Raw genomic sequence first — 24,370 nt, 5'->3', positions numbered from 1 at the left:
CCATTCCAATCCTGAGACACTTCCGATAGCATGAGATGTGATATCTCAATGCTTCTAATACCAAAACTGAGACCCTCCCTATAGCATGATATGTGATATCTAAGTCCTTCCCATTCCAATCCTGAGACCCTTCCTATAGCATGAGATGTGATATCTCAATGCTTCTACCAAACCTGAGACCCTTCCTTTAGCATGAGATGTGATATCCAACTCCTTCCCATTCCAATCCTGAGACCCTTCCTATAGCATGAGATGTGATATCTCAATACTTCTAATACCAAACCTGAGATCCTTCCGATAACATGAGATGTGATATCTCAATACTTCTAATACCAAACCTGAGATCCATCCTATAACATGAGATGTGATATCCAACTCCTTCCCTTTCCAAACCTAAGAGCCTATCTATAGCATGAGATGTGATATCCAGGTCCTTCCCATTCCAATCCTTAGACCCTTCCTACAGCATGCAATATGATATCTCAATGATTCTAATAACAAACCTGAGACCCGTCCTATAGCATGAGATATGATATCCAAGTCCTTCCCATTCCAATCTTGAGACCCTTCCTATAACATGAAATGTGATATCCAACTCCTTCCCATTCCAACCTGAGACCCTTCCTATAGCATGAGATGGGATATCCAACTTCTTCCAAATCCAATACTGATACCCTTCCGATAGCATGAGATGTGATATCCCAATGCTTCTACCAAACCTGAGACCCATACTATGGCATGAGATGTGATATCAAACTCCTTCCCATTCCAATCCTGAGACCCTTCCTATAGCTTGAGGTGTGATATCCAACTCCTTCCCATTCCAATTCTGAGACCCTTCGTATACCATGAGACTTGATATCTCAATGCTTCTAATACCAAACCTGAGACCCGTCCTATAACATGAGATGTGATATCCAAATCCTTCCCCTTCCAAACCTTAGACCCTTCCTTTATCATGAGATGTGATATCCAACTCCTTCCCATTCCAATCCTGAGACCCTTCCGATATCATGAGATTTGTTATCTCAATGCTTCTAATATCAAACTTGAGACCCTCCCTATAGCATGAGATGTGACATCCAAGTCCTTCCCATTCCAATCCTGAGACCCTTCCTATAGCATGAGATGTGATATCTCTATGCTTCTAATACCAAACCTGAGACCCTTCCTATAACATGAGATGGGATATCCAACTCCTTCCCATTCCAATCCTGAGACCTTTCCGATAGCAGAGATGTGATATCTCAATGCTTATACCAAACCTGAGAACCTTCCTATGGCCTGAGATGTCATATACAACTCCTTCCCATTCCAATCCTGAGACCCTTCCTTTAGCATGAGATGTGATATCTCAATGCTTATACCAAATCTGAGACCCTTCCTATAGCATGAGATGTGATATCCAATTCCTTCCCATTCCAATTCTGAGACCCTTCCTATAGCATGAGATGTGATATCTCAATGCTTATACCAAAACTGAGAGCCTACCTATAGCATGAGATGTGATATCCAAGTCCACCCCATTCCAATCCTTAGACCCTTCCTACAGCATGCGATGTGATATCTCAATGATTCTAATACCAAACCAGAGACTCTTCCTATAACATGAGATGGGATATCCAACTCCTTCCCATTCAAATCCTGAGCCGCTTCCGATAGCAGAGATGTGATATCTCAATGCTTATACCAAACCTGAGACCCTTCCTATAACATGAGATGTGATATCCAACTCCTTCCCGTTCCGAACCTGAGACACTAACTATAGCATATGTGATATCCAACTCCTTCCCATTCCAAACATGAGACCCTTCCTATAGCAAGAAAGTAATATCCAACTCCTACCCATTCCAATCCTGAGACCCTTCCTATAGCAAGAGATGTGATATCCAAATCCTTCCCATTCCAATCCTGAGACCCTTCCTATAACATGAGATGTGATATCCAACTCCTTCCCATTCCAACCTGAGACACTTCCTATAGCATGAGAAGGGATATCCAACTCCTTCCCAATCCAATCCTGAGATCCTTCCGATAGCAGAGATATGATATCTCAATGCTTAAACAAAACCTGAGACCCTTCCTGTGGCATGAGATGTGATATCCAACTCCTTGCCATTCAAATCCTGAGACCCTTCCTATAGCATGAAAAGGGATATCCAACTCCTTCCCAATCCAATCCTGAGACCCTTCCGATAGCAGAGACGTGATATCTCAATGCTTCTACCAAACCTGAGACCCTTCCTTTAGCATGAGATGTGATATCCAAATCCTTCACATTCCAATCCTGAGACCCTTCCTATAGCATGAGATGTGATATCTCAATGCTTCTAATACCAAACCTGAGATCCTTCCTATAACATGAGATGTGATATCCAATTCCTTCCCATTCCAAACCTGAGACCCTTCCTATTGGATGAGTTGTGATATCCAACTCCTTCCCATTCCAACCCTGAGACCCTTCCTATAGCATGAGATGTGATGTCTCAATGATTCTAATACCAAACCTGAGATCCTTCCTATAACATGAGATGTGATATCCAACTCCTTCCATTACAATCCTGAGACCCGTCCTATAGCATGAGATGTGATATCTCAATGCTTATACCAAACCTGAGACCCTTCCTATAGCATGAGATGTGATATCCAACTCCTTCCCATTCCAACCTGAGACACTTCCTATAGCATGAGACGGGATATCCAACTCCTTCCCAATCCAATCCTGAGACCCTTCCGATAGCAGAGATGTGATATCTCAATGCTTATACCAAACCTGAGACCCTTCCTATGGCATGAGATGTGATATCCAACTCCTTGCCATTCAAATCCTGAGACCCTTCCTACAGCATGAGAAGGGATATCCAACTCCTTCCCAATCCAATCCTGAGACCCTTCCGATAGCAGCAACGTGATATCTCAATGCTTCTACCAAACCTGAGACCCTTCCTTTAGCATGAGATGTGATATCCAAATCCTTCACAATCCAATCCTGAGACTCTTCCTTTAGCATGAGATGTGATATCTCAATGCTTATACCAAATCTGAGACCCTTCCTATAGCATGAGATGTGATATCCAATTCCTTCCCATTCCAATCCTGAGACCCTTCCTATAGCATGAGATGTGATATCTCAATGCTTATACCAAACCTGAGAGCCTACCTATAGCATGAGATGTGATATCCCAGTCCATCCCATTCCAATCCTTTGACCCTTCCTACAGCATGCGATGTGATATCTCAATGATTCTACCAAACCAGAGACTCTTCCTATAACATGAGATGGGATATCCAACTCCTTCCCATTCCAATCCTGAGCCGCTTCCGATAGCAGAGATGTGATATCTCAATGCTTATACCAAGCCTGAGACCCTTCCTATAACATGAGATGTGATATCCAACTCCTTCCCGTTCCAAACCTGAGACAATAACTATAGCATATGTGATATCCAACTCCTTCCCATTCCAAACATGAGACCCTTCCTATAGCAAGAAAGTAATATCCAACTCCTACCCATTCCAATCCTGAGACCCTTCCTATAGCAAGAGATGTGATATCCAAATCCTTCCCATTCCAATCCTGAGACCCTTCCTATAACATGAGATGTGATATCCAACTCCTTCCCATTCCAACCTGAGACACTTCCTATAGCATGAGAAGGGATATCCAACTCCTTCCCAATCCAATCCTGAGACCCTTCCGATAGCAGAGATGTGATATCTCAATGCTTATACCAAACCTGAGACCCTTCCTATGGCATGAGATGCGATATCCAACACCTTCCCAATCCAATCCTGAGACCCTTCCGATAGCAGAGACGTGATATCTCAATGCTTCTACCAAACCTGAGACCCTTCCTTTAGCATGAGATGTGATATCTCAATGCTTCTAATACCAAACCTGAGATCCTTCCTATAACATGAGATGTGATATCCAATTCCTTCCCATTCCAAACCTGAGACCCTTCCTATTGGATGAGATGTGATATCCAACTCCTTCCCATTCCAACCCTGAGACCCTTCCTATAGCATGAGATGTGATGTCTCAATGCTTCTAATACCAAACCTGAGATCCTTCCTATAACATGAGATGTGATATCCAACTCCTTCCATTCCAATCCTGAGACCCGTCCTATAGCATGAGATGTGATATCTCAATGCTTATACCAAACCTGAGACCCTTCCTATAGCATGAGATGTGATATCCAACTGCTTCCCATTCCAATCCTGAGACCCTTCCTATAGCATGAGATGTGATATCTCAATGCTTCTAATACCAAACCTGAGATCCTTCCTCTAACATGAAATGTGATATCCAACTCCTTCCCTTTCCAAACCTAAGAGCCTATCTATAGCATGAGATGTGATATCCAAGTCCTTCCCATTCCAACCCTTAGACCCTTCCTACAGCATGCAATATGATATCTCAATGATTCTAATAACAAACCTGAGACCCGTCCTATAACATGAGATGGGATATCCAACTCCTTCCCTTTCCAATCCTGAGACACTTCCGATAGCAGAGATGTGATATCTCAATGCTTATACCAAACCTGAGACCCTTCCTATAACATGAGATGTGATATCCAAATCCTTCCCGTTCCAAACCTGAGACCCTTCCTTTAGCATGAGATGTGATATCCAGCACCTTCCCATTCCAATCCTGAGACACTTCCTATAGCATGAGATGTGATATCTCAATGCTTCTAATATCAAAACTGAGACCCTCCCTATAGCATGATATGTGATATCTAAGTCCTTCCCATTCCAATCCTGAGACCCTCCCTATAGCATGAGATGTGATATCCAACTCCTTCCCATTCCAATCCTGAGACCCTTCCTATAGCATGAGATATGATATCTCAATACTTCTAATACCAAACGTGAGATCCTTCCGATAACATGAGATGTGATATCCAAATCCTTCCCCTTCCAATCCTGAGACCCTCCCTTTAGCATGAGATGTGATATCCAACTCCTTCCTATTCCAATCCTGAGACTCTTCTGATAGCATGAGATGTGATATCTCAATGCTTCTAATACCAAACCTGAGATCCTTCCGATAGCATGAGATGTGATATCTCAATGCTTCTAATACCAAACCTGAGATCCTTCCTATAACATGAGATGTGATATCCAAATCCTTCCCCTTCCAAACCTGAGACCCTCCCTTTAGCATGAGATGTGATATCCAACTCCTTCCCATTGCATTCCTAAGACCCTTCTGATAGCATGAGATGTGATATCTCAATGCCTCTAATACCAAACCTGAGATCCTACCTCTAACATGAAATGTGATATCCAACTATTTCCCCTTCCAAACCTGAGAGCCTTCCTATAGCATGAGATGTGATATCCAAGTCCTTCCCATTCCAATCCTGAGACCCTTCCTATAGCTTGAGATGTGATATCCAACTCCTTCCCATTCCAATTCTGAGACCCTTCCTATACTATGAGACTTGATATCTCAATGCTTCTAATACAAACGTGAGACCCGTAATATAACATGAGATGTGATATCCAAATCCTTCCCCTTCCAAACCTTAGACCCTTCCTTTATCATGAGATGTGATATCCAACTCCTTCCCATTCCAATCCTGAGACCCTTCCGATATCATGAGATGTGATATCTCAAAGCTTCTAATATCAAACTTGAGACCCTCCCTATAGCATGAGATGTGATATCCAAGTCCTTCCCATTCCAATCCTGAGACCCTTCCTATAGCTTGAGGTGTGATATCCAACTCCTTCCCATTCCAATTCTGAGACCCTTCTTATACCATGAGACTTGATATCTCAATGCTTCTAATACCAAACCTGAGACCCGTCCTATAACATGAGATGTGATATCCAAATCCTTCCCCTTCCAAACCTTAGACCCTTCCTTTATCATGAGATGTGATATCCAACTCCTTCCCATTCCAATCCTGAGACCCTTCCGATATCATGAGATTTGTTATCTCAATGCTTCTAATATCAAACTTGAGACCCTCCCTAAAGCATGAGATGTGACATCCAAGTCCTTCCCATTCCAATCCCGAGACCCTTCCTATAACATGAGATGTGATATCCAACTCATTCCCATTCCAACCTGAGACACTTCCTATAGCATGAGAAGGGATATCTAACTCCTTCCCAATCCAATCCTGAGACCCTTCCGATAGCAGAGATGTGATATCTGAATGCTTATACCAAACCTGAGACCCTTCCTATGGCATGAGATGTGATATCCAACTCCTTGCCATTCAAATCCTGAGACCCTTCCTATAGCATGAGATGTGATATCTCTATGCTTCTAATACCAAACCTGAGACCCTTCCTATAACATGAGATGGGATATCCAACTCCTTCCCATTCCAATCCTGAGACCCTTCCGATAGCAGAGATGTGATATCTCAATGCTTATACCAAACCTGAGAACCTTCCTATGGCCTGAGATGTCATATACAACTCCTTCCCATTCCAATCCTGAGATCCTTCCTTTAGCATGAGATGTGATATCTCAATGCTTATACCAAATCTGAGACCCTTCCTATAGCATGAGATGTGATATCCAATTCCTTCCCATTCCAATCCTGAGACCCTTCCTATAGCATGAGATGTGATATCTCAATGCTTATACCAAACCTGAGAGCCTACCTATAGCATGAGATGTGATATCCAAGTCCATCCCATTCCAATCCTTAGACCCTTCCTACAGCATGCAATGTGATATCTCAATGATTCTAATACCAAACCAGAGACTCTTCCTATAACATGAGATGGGATATCCAACTCCTTCCCATTCCAATCCTGAGCCGCTTCCGATAGCAGAGATGTGATATCTCAATGCTTATACCAAACCTGAGACCCTTCCTATAACATGAGATGTGATATCCAACTCCTTCCGTTCCAAACCTGAGACACTAACTATAGCATATGTGATATCCAACTCCTTCCCATTCCAAACATGAGACCCTTCCTATAGCAAGAAAGTAATATCCAACTCCTACCCATTCCAATCCTGAGACCCTTCCTATAGCAAGAGATGTGATATCAAAATCCTTCCCATTCCAATCCTGAGACCCTTCCTATAACATGAGATGTGATATCCAACTCCTTCCCATTCCAACCTGAGACACTTCCTATAGCATGAGAAGGGATATCCAACTCCTTCCCAATCCAATCCTGAGACCCTCCCGATAGCAGAGATGTGAAATCTCAATGCTTATACCACACCTGAGACACTTCCTATGGCATGAGATGTGATATCCAACTCCTTCCCAATCCAATCCTGAGACCCTTCCGATAGCAGAGACGTGATATCTCAATGCTTCTACCAAACCTGAGACCCTTCCTTTAGCATGAGATGTGATATCCAAATCCTTCACATTCCAATCCTGAGACCCTTCCTATAGCATGAGATGTGATATCTCAATGCTTCTAATACCAAACCTGAGATCCTTCCTATAACATGAGATGTGATATCCAATTCCTTCCCATTCCAAACCTGAGACCCTTCCTATTGGATGCGATGTGATATCCAACTCCTTCCCATTCCAACCCTGAGACCCTTCCTATAGCATGAGATGTGATGTCTCAATGCTTCTAATACCAAACCTGAGATCCTTCCTATAACATGAGATGTGATATCCAACTCCTTCCATTCCAATCCTGAGACCCTTCCTATAGCATGAGATGTGATATCTCAATGCTTCTAATACCAAACCTGAGATCCTTCCTATAACATGAGATGTGATATCCAATTCCTTCCCATTCCAAACCTGAGAGCCTTCCTATTGGATGAGATGTGATATCCAAGTCCTTCCCATTCCAACCCTTAGACCCTTCCTACAGCATGCAATATGATATCTCAATGATTCTAATAACAAACCTGAGACCCGTCCTATAACATGAGATGGGATATCCAACTCCTTCCCATTCCAATCCTGAGACACTTCCGATAGCAGAGATGTGATATCTCAATGCTTATACCAAACCTGAGACCCTTCCTATAACATGAGATGTGATATCCAAATCCTTCCCGTTCCAAACCTGAGACCCTTCCTTTAGCATGAGATGTGATATCCAGCACCTTCCCATTCCAATCCTGAGACACTTCCTATAGCATGAGATGTGATATCTCAATGCTTCTAATATCAAAACTGAGACCCTCTCTATAGCATGATATGTGATATCTAAGTCCTTCCCATTCCAATCCTGAGACCCTCCCTATAACATGAGATGTGATATCCAACTCCTTCCCATTCCAATCCTGAGACCCTTCCTATAGCATGAGATATGATATCTCAATACTTCTAATACCAAACGTGAGATCCTTCCGATAACATGAGATGTGATATCCAAATACTTCCCCTTCCAATCCTGAGACCCTCCCTTTAGCATGAGATGTGATATCGAACTCCTTCCTATTCCAATCCTGAGACTCTTCTGATAGCATGAGATATGATATCTCAATGCTTCTAATACCAAACCTGAGATCCTTCCGATAGCATGAGATGTGATATCTCAATGCTTCTAATACCAAACCTGAGATCCTTCCTATAACATGAGATGTGATATCCAAATCCTTCCCCTTCCAAACCTGAGACCCTCCCTTTAGCATGAGATGTGATATCCAACTCCTTCCCATTCCATTCCTGAGACCCTTCTGATAGCATGAGATGTGATATCTCAATGCCTCTAATACCAAACCTGAGATCCTACCTCTAACATGAAATGTGATATCCAACTCTTTCCCCTTCCAAACCTGAGAGCCTTCCTATAGCATGAGATGTGATATCCAAGTCCTTCCCATTCCAATCCTGAGACCCTTCCTATAACTTGAGATGTGATATCCAACTCCTTCCCATTCCAATTCTGAGACCCTTCCTATACTATGAGACTTGATATCTCAATGCTTCTAATACAGACGTGAGACCCGTAATATAACATGAGATGTGATATCCAAATCCTTCCCCTTCCAAACCTTAGACCCTTCCTTTATCATGAGATGTGATATCCAACTCCTTCCCATTCCAATCCTGAGACCCTTCCGATATCATGAGATGTGATATCTCAAAGCTTCTAATATCAAACTTGAGACCCTCCCTATAGCATGAGATGTGATATCCAAGTCCTTCCCATTCCAATCCTGAGACCCTTCCTATAGCATGAGATGTGATATCTCAATGCTTCTAATACCAAACCTGAGACCCTTCCTATAACATGAGATGGGAATATCCAACTCCTTCCCATTCCAATCCTGAGACCCTTCCGATAGCAGAGATGTGATATCTCAATGCTTTTACCAAACCTGAGATCCTTCCTATAACATGAGATGTGATATCCAACTCCTTCCCATTCCAATCCTGAGACACTTCCTATAGCATGAGATGTGATATCTCACTGCTTATACCAAACCTGAGACCCTTCCCATAGCATGAGATGTGATATCCAACTCCTTCCCATTCCAATCCTCAGACCCTTCCTATAGCATGAGATGTGATATCTCAATGCTTCTAATATCAAACTTGAGACCCTACCTATAGCATGAGATGTGATATCCAAGTCCTTCCCATTACAATCCTGAGACACTTCCTATAGCATGAGATGTGATATCCAACTCCTTCCCATTCCAATCCTGAGACCCTTCCTATAGCATGAGATATGATATCTCAATACTTCTAATACCAAACGTGAGATCCTTCCGATAACATGAGATGTGATATCCAAATCCTTCCCCTTCCAAACCTGAGACCCTCCCTTTAGCATGAGATGTGATATCCAACTCCTTCCCATTCCAATCCTGAGACCCTTCTGATAGCATGAGATGTGATATCTCAATGCTTCTAATACCAAACCTGAGATCCTTCCGATAGCATGAGATGTGATATCTCAATGCTTCTAATACCAAACCTGAGATCCTTCCTATAACATGAGATGTGATATCCAAATCCTTCCCCTTCCAAACCTGAGACCCTCCCTTTAGCATGAGATGTGATATCCAACTCCTTCCCATTCCATTCCCGAGACCCTTCTGATAGCATGAGATGTGATATCTCAATGCCTCTAATACCAAACCTGAGAGCCTACCTCTAACATGAAATGTGATATCCAACTCTTTCCCCTTCCAAACCTGAGAGCCTTCCTATAGCATGAGATGTGATATCCAAGTCCTTCCCATTCCAATCCTGAGACCCTTCCTATAGCTTGAGATGTGATATCCAACTCCTTCCCATTCCAATTCTGAGACCCTTCCTATACTCTGAGACTTGATATCTCAATGCTTCTAATACCAAACCTGAGACCCGTAATATAACATGAGATGTGATATCCAAATCCTTCCCCTTCCAAACCTTAGACCCTTCCTTTATCATGAGATGTGATATCCAACTCCTTCCCATTCCAATCCTGAGACCCTTCCGATATCATGAGATGTGATATCTCAAAGCTTCTAATATCAAACTTGAGACCCTCCCTATAGCATGAGATGTGATATCCAAGTCCTTCCCATTCCAATCCTGAGACCCTTCCTATAGCATGAGATGTGATATCTCAATGATTCTAATACCAAACCTGAGACCCTTCCTATTACATGAGATGGGAATATCCAACTCCTTCCCATTCCAATCCTGAGACCCTTCCGATAGCAGAGATGTGATATCTCAATGCTTATACCAAACCTGAGACCCTTCGTATGGCATGAGATGTGATATCCAACTTCTTGCCATTCAAATCCTGAGACCCTTCCTATAGCATGAGAAGGGATATCCAACTCCTTCCCAATCCAATCCTGAGACCCTTCCGATAGTAGAGACGTGATATCTCAATGCTTCTACCAAACCTGAGACCCTTCCTTTAGCATGAGATGTGATATCCAAATCCTTCACATTCCAATCCTGAGACCCTTCCTATAGCATGAGATGTGATATCTCAATGCTTCTAATACCAAACCTGAGATCCTTCCTATAACATGAGATGTGATATCCAATTCCTTCCCATTCCAAACCTGAGACCCTTCCTATTGGATGAGTTGTGATATCCAACTCCTTCCCATTCCAACCCTGAGACCCTTCCTATAGCATGAGATGTGATGTCTCAATGATTCTAATACCAAACCTGAGATCCTTCCTATAACATGAGATGTGATATCCAACTCCTTCCATTCCAATCCTGAGACCCGTCCTATAGCATGAGATGTGATATCGCAATGCTTATACCAAACCTGAGACCCTTCCTATAGCATGAGATGTGATATCCAACTACTTCCCATTCCAATCCTGAGACCCTTCCTATAGCATGAGATGTGATATCTCAATGCTTCTAATACCAAACCTGAGATCCTTCCTCTAACATGAAATGTGATATCCAACTCCTTCCCTTTCCAAACCTAAGAGCCTATCTATAGCATGAGATGTGATATCCAGGTCCTTCCTATTCCAATCCTTAGACCCTTAGTACAGCATGCAATATGATATCTCAATGATTCTAATAACAAACCTGAGACCCGTCCTATAGCATGAGATATGATATCCAAGTCCTTCCCATTCCAATCCTGAGACCCTTCCTATAACATGAAATGTGATATCCAACTCCTTCCCATTCCAACCTGAGACCCTTCCTATAGCATGAGATGGGATATCCAACTTCTTCAAAATCCAATACTGATACCCTTCCGATAGCATGAGATGTGATATCCCAATGCTTCTACCAAACCTGAGACCCATACTATGGCATGAGATGTGATATCAAACTCCTTCCCATTCCAATTCTGAGACCCTTCTTATACCATGAGACTTGATATCTCAATGCTTCTAATACCAAACCTGAGACCCGTCCTAAAACATGAGATGTGATATCCAAATCCTTCCCCTTCCAAACCTTAGACCCTTCCTTTATCATGAGATGTGGTATCCAACTCCTTCCCATTCCAATCCTGAGACCCTTCCGATATCATGAGATTTGTTATCTCAATGCTTCTAATATCAAACTTGAGATCCTCCCTATAGCATGAGATGTGACATCCAAGTCCTTCCCATTCCAATCCTGAGACCCTTCCTATAGCATGAGATGTGATATCTCTATGCTTCTAATACCAAACCTGAGACCCTTCCTATAACATGAGATGGGATATCCAACTCCTTCCCATTCCAATCCTGAGACCCTTCCGATAGCAGAGATGTGATATCTCAATGCTTATACCAAACCTGAGACCCTTCCTATGGCCTGAGATGTCATATACAACTCCTTCCCATTCCAATCCTGAGACCCTTCCTTTAGCATGAGATGTGATATCTCAATGCTTATACCAAATCTGAGACCCTTCCTATAGCATGAGATGTGATATCCAAATCCTTCCCATTCCAATCCTGAGACCCTTCCTATAGCATGAGATGTGATATCTCAATGCTTATACCAAACCTGAGAGCCTACCTATAGCATGAGATGTGATATCCAAGTCCATCCCATTCCAATCCTTAGACCCTTCCTACAGCATGCGATGTGATATCTCAATGATTCTAATACCAAACCAGAGACTCTTACTATAACATGAGATGTGATATCCAACTCCTTCCTATTCCAATCCTGAGCCGCTTCCGATAGCAGAGATGTGATATCTCAATGCTTATACCAAACCTGAGACCCTTCCTATAACATGAGATGTGATATCCAACTCCTTCCCGTTCCAAACCTGAGACACTAACTATAGCATATGTGATATCCAACTCCTTCCCATTCCAAACATGAGACCCTTCCTATAGCAAGAAAGTAATATCCAACTCCTACCCATTCCAATCCTGAGACCCTTCCTATAGCAAGAGATGTGATATCCAAATCCTTCCCATTCCAATCCTGAGACCCTTCCTATAACATGATATGTGATATCCAACTCCTTCCCATTCCAACCTGAGACACTTCCTATAGCATGAGAAGGGATATCCAACTCCTTCCCAATCCAATCCTGAGACCCTTCCGATAGCAGAGATGTGATATCTCAATGTTTATACCAAACCTGAGACCCTTCCTATGGCATGAGATGTGATATCCAACTCCTTGCCATTCAAATCCTGAGACCCTTCCTATAGCATGAGAAGGGATATCCAACTCCTTCCCAATCCAATCCTGCGACCCTTCCGATAGCAGAGACGTGATATCTCAATGCTTCTACCAAACCTGAGACCCTTCCTTTAGCATGAGATGTGATATCCAAATCCTTCACATTCCAATCCTGAGACCCTTCCTATAGCATGAGATGTGATATCTCAATGCTTCTAATACCAAACCTGAGATCCTTCCTATAACATGAGATGTGATATCCAATTCCTTCCCATTCCAAACCTGAGACCCTTCCTATTGGATGAGATGTGATATCCAACTCCTTCCCATTCCAACCCTGAGACCCTTCCTATAGCATGAGATGTGATGTCTCAATGCTTCTAATACCAAACCTGAGATCCTTCCTATAACATGAGATGTGATATCCAACTCCTTCCATTCCAATCCTGAGACCCGTCCTATAGCATGAGATGTGATATCTCAATGCTTATACTAAACCTGCGACCCTTCCTATAGCATGAGATGTGATATCCAACTACTTCCCATTCCAATCCTGAGACCCTTCCTATAGCATGAGATGTGATATCTCAATGCTTCTAATACCAAACCTGAGATCCTTCCTCTAACATGAAATGTGATATCCAACTCCTTCCCTTTCCAAACCTAAGAGCCTATCTATAGCATGAGATGTGATATCCAAGTCCTTCCCATTCCAACCCTTAGACCCTTCCTACAGCATGCAATATGATATCTCAATGATTCTAATAACAAACCTGAGACCCGTCCTATAACATGAGATGTGATATCCAACTCCTTCCCATTCCAATCCTGAGACACTTCCGATAGCAGAGATGGGATATCTCAATGCTTATACCAAACCTGAGACCTTTCCTATAACATGAGATGTGATATCCAAATCCTTCCCGTTCCAAACCTGAGACTCTTCCTTTAGCATGAGATGTGATATCCAGCTCCTTCCCATTCCAATCCTGAGACACTTCCGATAGCATGAGATGTGATATCTCAATGCTTCTAATATCAAAACTGAGACCCTCCCTATAGCATGATATGTGATATCTAAGTCCTTCCCATTCCAATCCTGAGACACTCCCTATAGCATGAGATGTGATATCCAACTCTTTCCCATTCCAATCCTGAGACCCTTCCTATAGCATGAGATATGATATCTCAATACTTCTAATACCAAACGTGAGATCCTTCCGATAACATGAGATGTGATATCCAAATCCTTCCCCTTCCAAACCTGAGACCCTCCCTTTAGCATGAGATGTGATATCCAACTCCTTCCCATTCCAATCCTTAGACCCTTCTGATAGCATGAGATGTGATATCTCAATGCTTCTAATACCAAACCTGAGATCCTTCCGATAGCATGAGATGTGATATCTCAATGCTTCTAATACCAAACCTGAGATCCTTCCTATAACATGAGATGTGATATCCAAATCCTTCCCCTTCCAAACCTGAGACCCTCCCTTTAGCATGAGATGTGATATCCAACTCCTTCCCATTCCATTCCTGAGACCCTTCTGATAGCATGAGATGTGATATCTCAATGCCTCTAATACCAAACCTGAGATCCTACCTCTAACATGAAATGTGATATCCAACTCTTTCCCCTTCCAAACCTGAGAGCCTTCCTATAGCATGAGATGTGATATCCAAGTCCTTCCCATTCCAATCCTGAGACCCTTCCTATAGCTTGAGATGTGATATCCAACTCCTTCCCATTCCAATTCTGAGACCCTTCCTATACTCTGAGACTTGATATCTCAATGCTTCTAATACCAAACCTGAGACCCGTAATATAACATGAGATGTGATATCCAAATCCTTCCCCTTCCAAACCTTAGACCCTTCCTTTATCATGAGATGTGATATCCAACTCCTTCCCATTCCAATCCTGAGACCCTTCCGATATCATGAGATGTGATATCTCAAAGCTTCTAATATCAAACTTGAGACCCTCCCTATAGCAGGGGATGTGATATCCAAGTCCTTCCCATTCCAATCCTGAGACCCTTCCTATAGCATGAGATGTGATATCTCAATGCTTCTAATACCAAACCAATGACCCTTCCTATAACATGAGATGGGAATATCCAACTCCTTCCCATTCCAATCCTGAGACCCTTCCGATAGCAGAGATGTGATATCTCAATGCTTATACCAAACCTGAGACCCTTCCTATGGCATGAGATGTGATATCCAACTCCTTGCCATTCAAATCCTGAGACCCTTCCTATAGCATGAGAAGGGATATTCAACTCCTTCCCAATCCAATCCTGAGACCCTTCCGATAGCAGAGACGTGATATCTCAATGCTTCTACCAAACCTGAGACCCTTCCTTTAGCATGAGATGTGATATCCAAATCCTTCACATTCCAATCCTGAGACCCTTCCTATAGCATGAGATGTGATATCTCAATGCTTCTAATACCAAACCTGAGATCCTTCCTATAACATGAGATGTGATATCCAATTCCTTCCCATTCCAAACCTGAGACCCTTCCTATTGGATGAGATGTGATATCCAACTCCTTCCCATTCCAACCCTGAGACCCTTCCTATAGCATGAGATGTGATGTCTCAATGCTTCTAATACCAAACCTGAGATCCCTCCTATAACATGATATGTGATATCCAACTCCTTCCATTCCAATCCTGAGACCTGTCCTATAGCATGAGATGTGATATCTCAATGCTTATACCAAACCTGAGACCCTTCCTATAGCATGAGATGTGATATCCAACTACTTCCCATTCCAATCCTGAGACCCTTCATATAGCATGAGATGCGATATCTCAATGCTTCTAATACCAAACCTGAGATCCTTCCTCTAACATGAAATGTGATATCCAACTCCTTCCCTTTCCAAACCTAAGAGCCTATCTATAGCATGAGATGTGATATCCAAGTCCTTCCCATTCCAATCCTTAGACCCTTCCTACAGCATGCAATATGATATCTCAATGATTCTAATAACAAACCTGAGACCCGTCCTATAGCATGAGATATGATATCCAAGTCCTTCCCATTCCAATCCTGAGACCCTTCCTATAACATGAAATGTGATATCCAACTCCTTCCCATTCCAACCTGAGACCCTTCCTCTAGCATGAGATGGGATATCCAACTTCTTCCAAATCCAATACTGATACCCTTCCGATAGCATGAGATGTGATATCCCAATGCTTCTACCAAACCTGAGACCCATACTATGGCATGAGATGTGATATCAAACTCCTTCCCATTCCAATCCTGAGACCCTTCCTATAGCTTGAGGTGTGATATCCAACTCCTTCCCATTCCAATTCTGAGACCCTTCTTATACCATGAGACTTGATATCTCAATGCATCTAATACCAAACCTGAGACCCGTCCTATAACATGAGATGTGATATCCAAATCCTTCCCCTTCCAAACCTTAGACCCTTCCTTTATCATGAGATGTGATATCCAACTCCTTCCCATTCCAATCCTGAGACCCTTCCGATATCATGAGATTTGTTATCTCAATGCTTCTAATATCAAACTTGAGACCCTCCCTATAGCATGAGATGTGACATCCAAGTCCTTCCCATTCCAATCCCGAGACCCTTCCTATAACATGAGATGTGATATCCAACTCCTTCCCATTCCAACCTGAGACACTTCCTATAGCATGAGAAGGGATATCCAACTCCTTCCCATTCCAATCCTGAGACCCTTCCGATAGCAGAGATGTGATATCTCAATGCTTATACCAAACCTGAGAACCTTCCTATGGCCTGAGATGTCATATACAACTCCTTCCCATTCCAATCCTGAGACCCTTCCTTTAGCATGAGATGTGATATCTCAATGCTTATACCAAATCTGAGACCCTTCCTATAGCATGAGATGTGATATCCTCCTGAGACCCTTCCTATAGCATGAGATGTGATATCTCAATGCTTCTACCAAACCTGAGACCCTTCCTTTAGCATGAGATGTGATATCCAACTACTTCCCATATTCCAATCCTGAGACCCTTCCTATAGCATGAGATGTGATATCTCAATACTTCTAATACCAAACCTGAGATCCTTCCGATAACATGAGATGTGATATCCAAATCCTTCCCCTTCCAAACCTGAGACCCTCCCTTTAGCATGAGATGGGATATCCAACTCCTTCCCATTCCAATCCTGAGAACCTTCTGATAGCATGAGATGTGATATCTCAATGCTTCTAATACCAAACCTGAGATCCTTCCGATAGCATGAGATGTGATATCTCAATGCTTCTAATACCAAACCTGAGATCCTTCCTATAACATGAGATGTGATATCCAAATCCTTCCCCTTCCAAACCTGAGACCCTCCCTTTAGCATGAGATGTGATATCCAACTCCTTCCCATTCTAAATCTGAGACCCTTCTGATAGCATGAGATGTGATATCTCATTGCCTCTAATACCAAACCTGAGATCCTACCTCTAACATGAAATGTGATATCCAACTCTTTCCCCTTCCAAACCTGAGAGCCTTCCTATAGCATGAGATGTGATATCCAAGTCCTTCCCATTCCAATCCTGAGACCCTTCCTATAACATGAGATGTGATATCCAACTCCTTCCAATTCCAACCTGAGACCCTTCCTATAGCATGAGATGTGATATCTCAATGCCTCTAATACCAAACCTGAGATCCTTCCTCTAACATGAAATGTGATATCCAACTCCTTCCCTTTCCAAACCTGAGAGCCTATCTATAGCATGAGATGTGATATCCAAGTCCTTCCCATTCCAATCCTTAGACCCTTCCTACAGCATGCAATATGATATCTCAATGATTCTAATAACAAACCTGAGACCCGTCCTATAACATGAGATGGGATATCCAACTCCTTCCCATTCCAATCCTGAGACACTTCCGATAGCAGAGATGTGATATATCAATGCTTATACCAACCTGAGACCCTTCCTATAACATGAGATGTGATATCCGACTCCTTCCCGTTCCAAACCTGAGACCCTTCCTTTAGCATGAGATGTGATATCCAGCTCCTTCCCATTCCAATCCTGAGACACTTCCGATAGCATGAGATGTGATATCTCAATGCTTCTAATATCAAAGCTGAGACCCTCCCTATAGCATGATATGTGATATCTAAGTCCTTCCCATTCCAATCCTGAGACCCTTCCTATAGCATGAGATGTGATATCTCAATGCTTCTACCAAACCTGAGACCCTTCCTTTAGCATGAGATGTGATATCCAACTCGTTCCCATTCCAATCCTGAGACCCTTCCTATAGCATGAGATGTGATATCTCAATACTTCTAATACCAAACCTGAGATCCTTCCGATAACATGAGATGTGATATCCAAATCCTTCCCCTTCCAAACCTGAGACCCTCCCTTTAGCATGAGATGTGATATCCAAATCCTTCCCATTCCTATCCTGAGACCCTTCTGATAGCATGAGATGTGATATCTCAATGCTTCTAATACCAAACTTGAGATCCTTCCTATAACATGAGATGTGATATCCAAATCCTTCCCCTTCCAAACCTGAGACCCTCCCTTTAGCATTAGATGTGATATCCAACTCCTTCCCATTCCAATCCTGAGACGCTTCTGATAGCATGAGATGTGATATCTCAATGCCTCTAATACCAAACCTGAGATCCTACCTCTAACATGAAATGTGATATCCAACTCTTTCCCCTTCCAAACCTAAGAGCCTTCCTATAGCATGAGATGTGATATCCAAGTCCTTCCCATTCCAATCATGAGACCCTTCCTATAACATGAGATGGGATATCCAACTCCTTCCCATTCCAATCCTGAGACCCTTCCGATAGCAGAGATGTGATATCTCAATGCTTATACCAAACCTGAGACCCTTCCTACGGCATGAGATGTCATATACAACTCCTTCCCATTCCAATCCTGAGACCCTTCCTATAGCATGATATGTGATATCTCAATGCTTCTACCAAACCTGAGACCCTTCCTTTAGCATGAGATGTGATATCCAACTCGTTCCCATTCCAATCCTGAGACCCTTCCTATAGCATGAGATGTGATATCTCAATACTTCTAATACCAAACCTGAGATCCTTCCAATAACATGAGATGTGATATCCAAATCCTTCCCCTTTCAAACCTGAGACCCTCCCTTTAGCATGAGATGTGATATCCAACTCCTTCCCATTCCTATCCTGAGACCCTTCTGATAGCATGAGATGTGATATCTCAATGCTTCTAATACCAAACTTGAGATCCTTCCTATAACATGAGATGTGATATCCAAATCCTTCCCCTTCCAAACCTGAGACCCTCCCTTTAGCATGAGATGTGATATCCAACTCCTTCCCATTCCAATCCTGAGACGCTTCTGATAGCATGAGATGTGATATCTCAATGCCTCTAATACCAAACCTGAGATCCTACCTCTAACATGAAATGTGATATCCAACTCTTTCCCCTTCCAAACCTAAGAGCCTTCCTATAGCATGAGATGTGATATCCAAGTCCTTCCCATTGCAATCATGAGACCCTTCCTATAACATGAGATGGGATATCCAACTCCTTCCCATTCCAATCCTGAGACCCTTCCGATAGCAGAGATGTGATATCTCAATGCTTATACCAAACCTGAGACCCTTCCTACGGCATGAGATGTCATATACAACTCCTTCCCATTCCAATCCTGAGACCCTTCCTATAGCATGAGATGTGATATCTCAATGCTTCTACCAAACCTGAGACCCTTCCTTTAGCATGAGATGTGATATCCAACTCGTTCCCATTCCAATCCTGAGACCCTTCCTATAGCATGAGATGTGATATCTCAATACTTCTAATACCAAACCTGAGATCCTTCCGATAACATGAGATGTGATATCCAAATCCTTCCCCTTCCAAACCTGAGACCCTCCCTTTAGCATGAGATGTGATATCCAACTCCTTCCCATTCCTATCCTGAGACCCTTCTGATAGCATGAGATGTGATATCTCAATGCTTCTAATACCAAACTTCAGATCCTTCCTATAACATGAGATGTGATATCCAAATCCTTCCCCTTCCAAACCTGAGACCCTCCCTTTAGCATGAGATGTGATATCCAACTCCTTCCCATTCCAATCCTGAGACCCTTCTGATAGCATGAGATGTGATATCTCAATGCCTCTAATACCAAACCTGAGATCCTACCTCTAACATGAAATGTGATATCCAACTCTTTCCCCTTCCAAACCTAAGAGCCTTCCTATAGCATGAGATGTGATATCCAAGTCCTTCCCATTCCAATCATGAGACCCTTCCTATAACATGAGATGGGATATCCAACTCCTTCCCATTCCAATCCTGAGACCCTTCCGATAGCAGAGGTGTGATATCTCAATGCTTATACCAAACCTGAGACCCTTCCTACGGCATGAGATGTCATATACAACTCCTTCCCATTCCAATCCTGAGACCCTTCCTATAGCATGAGATGTGATGTCTCAATGCTTCTAATACCAAACCTGAGATCCTTCCTATAACATGAGATGTGATATCCAACTCCTTCCCATTCCAATCCTGAGACCCTTCCTATAGCTTGAGATGTGATATCTCAATGCTTATACCAAACCTGAGACCCTTCCTATAGCATGAGATGTGATATCCAACAGCTTCCCATTCCAATCCTGAGACCCTTCCTATAGCATGAGATGTGATATCTCAATGCTTCTAATACCAAACCTGAGACTCTTCCTATAACATGAGATGGGATATCCAACTCCTTCCCATTCCAATCCTGAGACCCTTACGATAGCAGAGATGTGATATCTCAAGGCTTATACCAAACCTGAGACCCTTCCTACGGCATGAGATGTCATATACAACTCCTTCCCATTCCAATCCTGAGACCCTTCCTATAGCATGAGATGTGATATCTCAATGCTTATACCAAACCTGAGACCCTTCATATAGCATGAGATGTGATATCCAACTCCTTCCCATTCCAATCCTGAGACCCTTCCTATAGCATGAGATGTGATGTCTCAATGCTTCTAATACCAAACCTGAGATCCTTCCTAAAACATGAGATGTGGTATCCAACTCCTTCCATTCCAATCCTGAGACCCTTCCTATAGCATGAGATGTGATATCTCAATGCTTCTAATATCAAACTTGAGACCCTCCCTATAGCATGAGATGTGATATCCAAGTCCTTCCCATTCCAATCCTGAGACACTTCCTATAGCATGAGATGTGATATCTCAATGCTTCTAATACCAAACCTGAGACTCTTCCTATAACATGAGATGGGATATCCAACTCCTTCCCATTCCAATCCTGAGACCCTTCCAAAAGCATAGATGTGATATCTCAATGCTTATACCAAACCTGAGACCCTTCCTATGGCATGAAATGTCATATACATATCCTTCCCATTCCAATCCTGAGACCCTTCCTATAGCATGAGATGTGATATCTCAATGCTTATACCAAACCTGAGACCCTTCCTATAGCATGAGATGTGATATCTAACTCCTTCCCATTCCAATCCTGAGACCCTTCCTATAGCATGAGATGTGATATCTCAATGCCTCTAATACCAAACCTGAGATCCTTCCTCTAACATGAAATGTGATATCCAACTCCTTCCCTTTCCAAACCTGAGAGCCTACCTATAGCATGAGATGTGATATCCAAGTCCTTCCAATTCCAATCCTTAGACCCTTCCTATAGCATGCAATATGATATCTCAATGATTCTAATAATAAACCTGAGACCCGTCCTATAACATGAGATGGGATATCCAACTCTTTCCCCTTCCAAACCTAAGAGCCTTCCTATAGCATGAGATGTGATATCCAAGTCCTTCCCATTCCAATCATGAGACCCTTCCTATAACATGAGATGGGATATCCAACTCCTTCCCATTCCAATCCTGAGACCCTTCCGATAGCAGAGGTGTGATATCTCAATGCTTATACCAAACCTGAGACCCTTCCTACGGCATGAGATGTCATATACAACTCCTTCCCATTCCAATCCTGAGACCCTTCCTATAGCATGAGATGTGATGTCTCAATGCTTCTAATACCAAACCTGAGATCCTTCCTATAACATGAGATGTGATATCCAACTCCTTCCCATTCCAATCCTGAGACCCTTCCTATAGCTCGAGATGTGATATCTCAATGCTTATACCAAACCTGAGACCCTTCCTATAGCATGAGATGTGATATCCAACAGCTTCCCATTCCAATCCTGAGACCCTTCCTATAGCATGAGATGTGATATCTCAATGCTTCTAATACCAAACCTGAGACTCTTCCTATAACATGAGATGGGATATCCAACTCCTTCCCATTCCAATCCTGAGACCCTTACGATAGCAGAGATGTGATATCTCAAGGCTTATACCAAACCTGAGACCCTTCCTACGGCATGAGATGTCATATACAACTCCTTCCCATTCCAATCCTGAGACCCTTCCTATAGCATGAGATGTGATATCTCAATGCTTATACCAAACCTGAGACCCTTCATATAGCATGAGATGTGATATCCAACTCCTTCCCATTCCAATCCTGAGACCCTTCCTATAGCATGAGATGTGATGTCTCAATGCTTCTAATACCAAACCTGAGATCCTTCCTAAAACATGAGATGTGGTATCCAACTCCTTCCATTCCAATCCTGAGACCCTTCCTATAGCATGAGATGTGATATCTCAATGCTTCTAATATCAAACTTGAGACCCTCCCTATAGCATGAGATGTGATATCCAAGTCCTTCCCATTCCAATCCTGAGACACTTCCTATAGCATGAGATGTGATATCTCAATGCTTCTAATACCAAACCTGAGACTCTTCCTATAACATGAGATGGGATATCCAACTCCTTCCCATTCCAATCCTGAGACCCTTCCAAAAGCATAGATGTGATATCTCAATGCTTATACCAAACCTGAGACCCTTCCTATGGCATGAAATGTCATATACATATCCTTCCCATTCCAATCCTGAGACCCTTCCTATAGCATGAGATGTGATATCTCAATGCTTATACCAAACCTGAGACCCTTCCTATAGCATGAGATGTGATATCTAACTCCTTCCCATTCCAATCCTGAGACCCTTCCTATAGCATGAGATGTGATATCTCAATGCCTCTAATACCAAACCTGAGATCCTTCCTCTAACATGAAATGTGATATCCAACTCCTTCCCTTTCCAAACCTGAGAGCCTACCTATAGCATGAGATGTGATATCCAAGTCCTTCCAATTCCAATCCTTAGACCCTTCCTATAGCATGCAATATGATATCTCAATGATTCTAATAATAAACCTGAGACCCGTCCTATAACATGAGATGGGATATCCAACTCCTTCCCATTCCAATCCTGAGACCCTTCCGATAGCAGAGATGTGATATCTCAATGCTTATACCAAACCTGAGACCCTTCCTACGGCATGAGATGTCATATACAACTCCTTCCCATTCCAATCCTGAGACCCTTCCTATAGCATGAGATGTGATATCTGAATGCTTATACCAAACCTGAGACCCTTCATATAGCATGAGATGTGATATCCAACTCCTTCCCATTACAATCCTGAGACCCTTCCTATAGCATGAGATGTGATGTCTCAATGCTTCTAATACCAAACCTGATATCGTTCCTATAACATGAGATGTGATATCCAACTCCTTCCATTCCAATCCTGAGACCCTTCCTATAGCATGAGATGTGATATCTCAATGCTTCTAATATCAAACTTGAGACCCTCCCTATAGCATGAGATGTGATATCCAATTCCTTCCCATTCCAATCCTGAGACACTTCCGATAGCATGAGATGTGATATCTCAATGCTTCTAATACCAAACCTGAGACTCTTCCTATAACATGAGATGGGATATCCAACTCCTTCCGATTCCAATCCTGAGACCCTTCCAAAAGCAGAGATGTGATATCTCAATGCTTATACCAAACCTGAGACCCTTCCTATGGCATGAGATGTCATATACATATCCTTCCCATTCCAATCCTGAGACCCTTCCTATAGCATGAGATGTGATATCTCAATGCTTATACCAAACCTGAGACCCTTCCTATAGCATGAGATGTGATATCCAAGTCCTTCCCATTTTAATCCTGAGACCCTTCCTATAGCATGAGATGTGATATCTCAATGCTTCTAATACCAAACCTGAGACCCTTCCTATAACATGAATTCTGATATCCAAGTCCTTCCCATTCCAATCCTGAGACCCTTCCAATAGCAGAGATGTGATATCTAATGCTTCTAATATCAAACCTGAGACCTGTCCTATAACATG

The sequence above is a fragment of the Ambystoma mexicanum genome, chromosome 1q (genome assembly GCF_040938575.1).
Source record: "Ambystoma mexicanum isolate Mex_15411 chromosome 1q, UKY_AmexF1_1, whole genome shotgun sequence".
NCBI classification, from domain to species: Eukaryota; Metazoa; Chordata; class Amphibia; order Caudata; family Ambystomatidae; genus Ambystoma; species Ambystoma mexicanum.
This window is presented reverse-complemented; position numbering follows the sequence as displayed.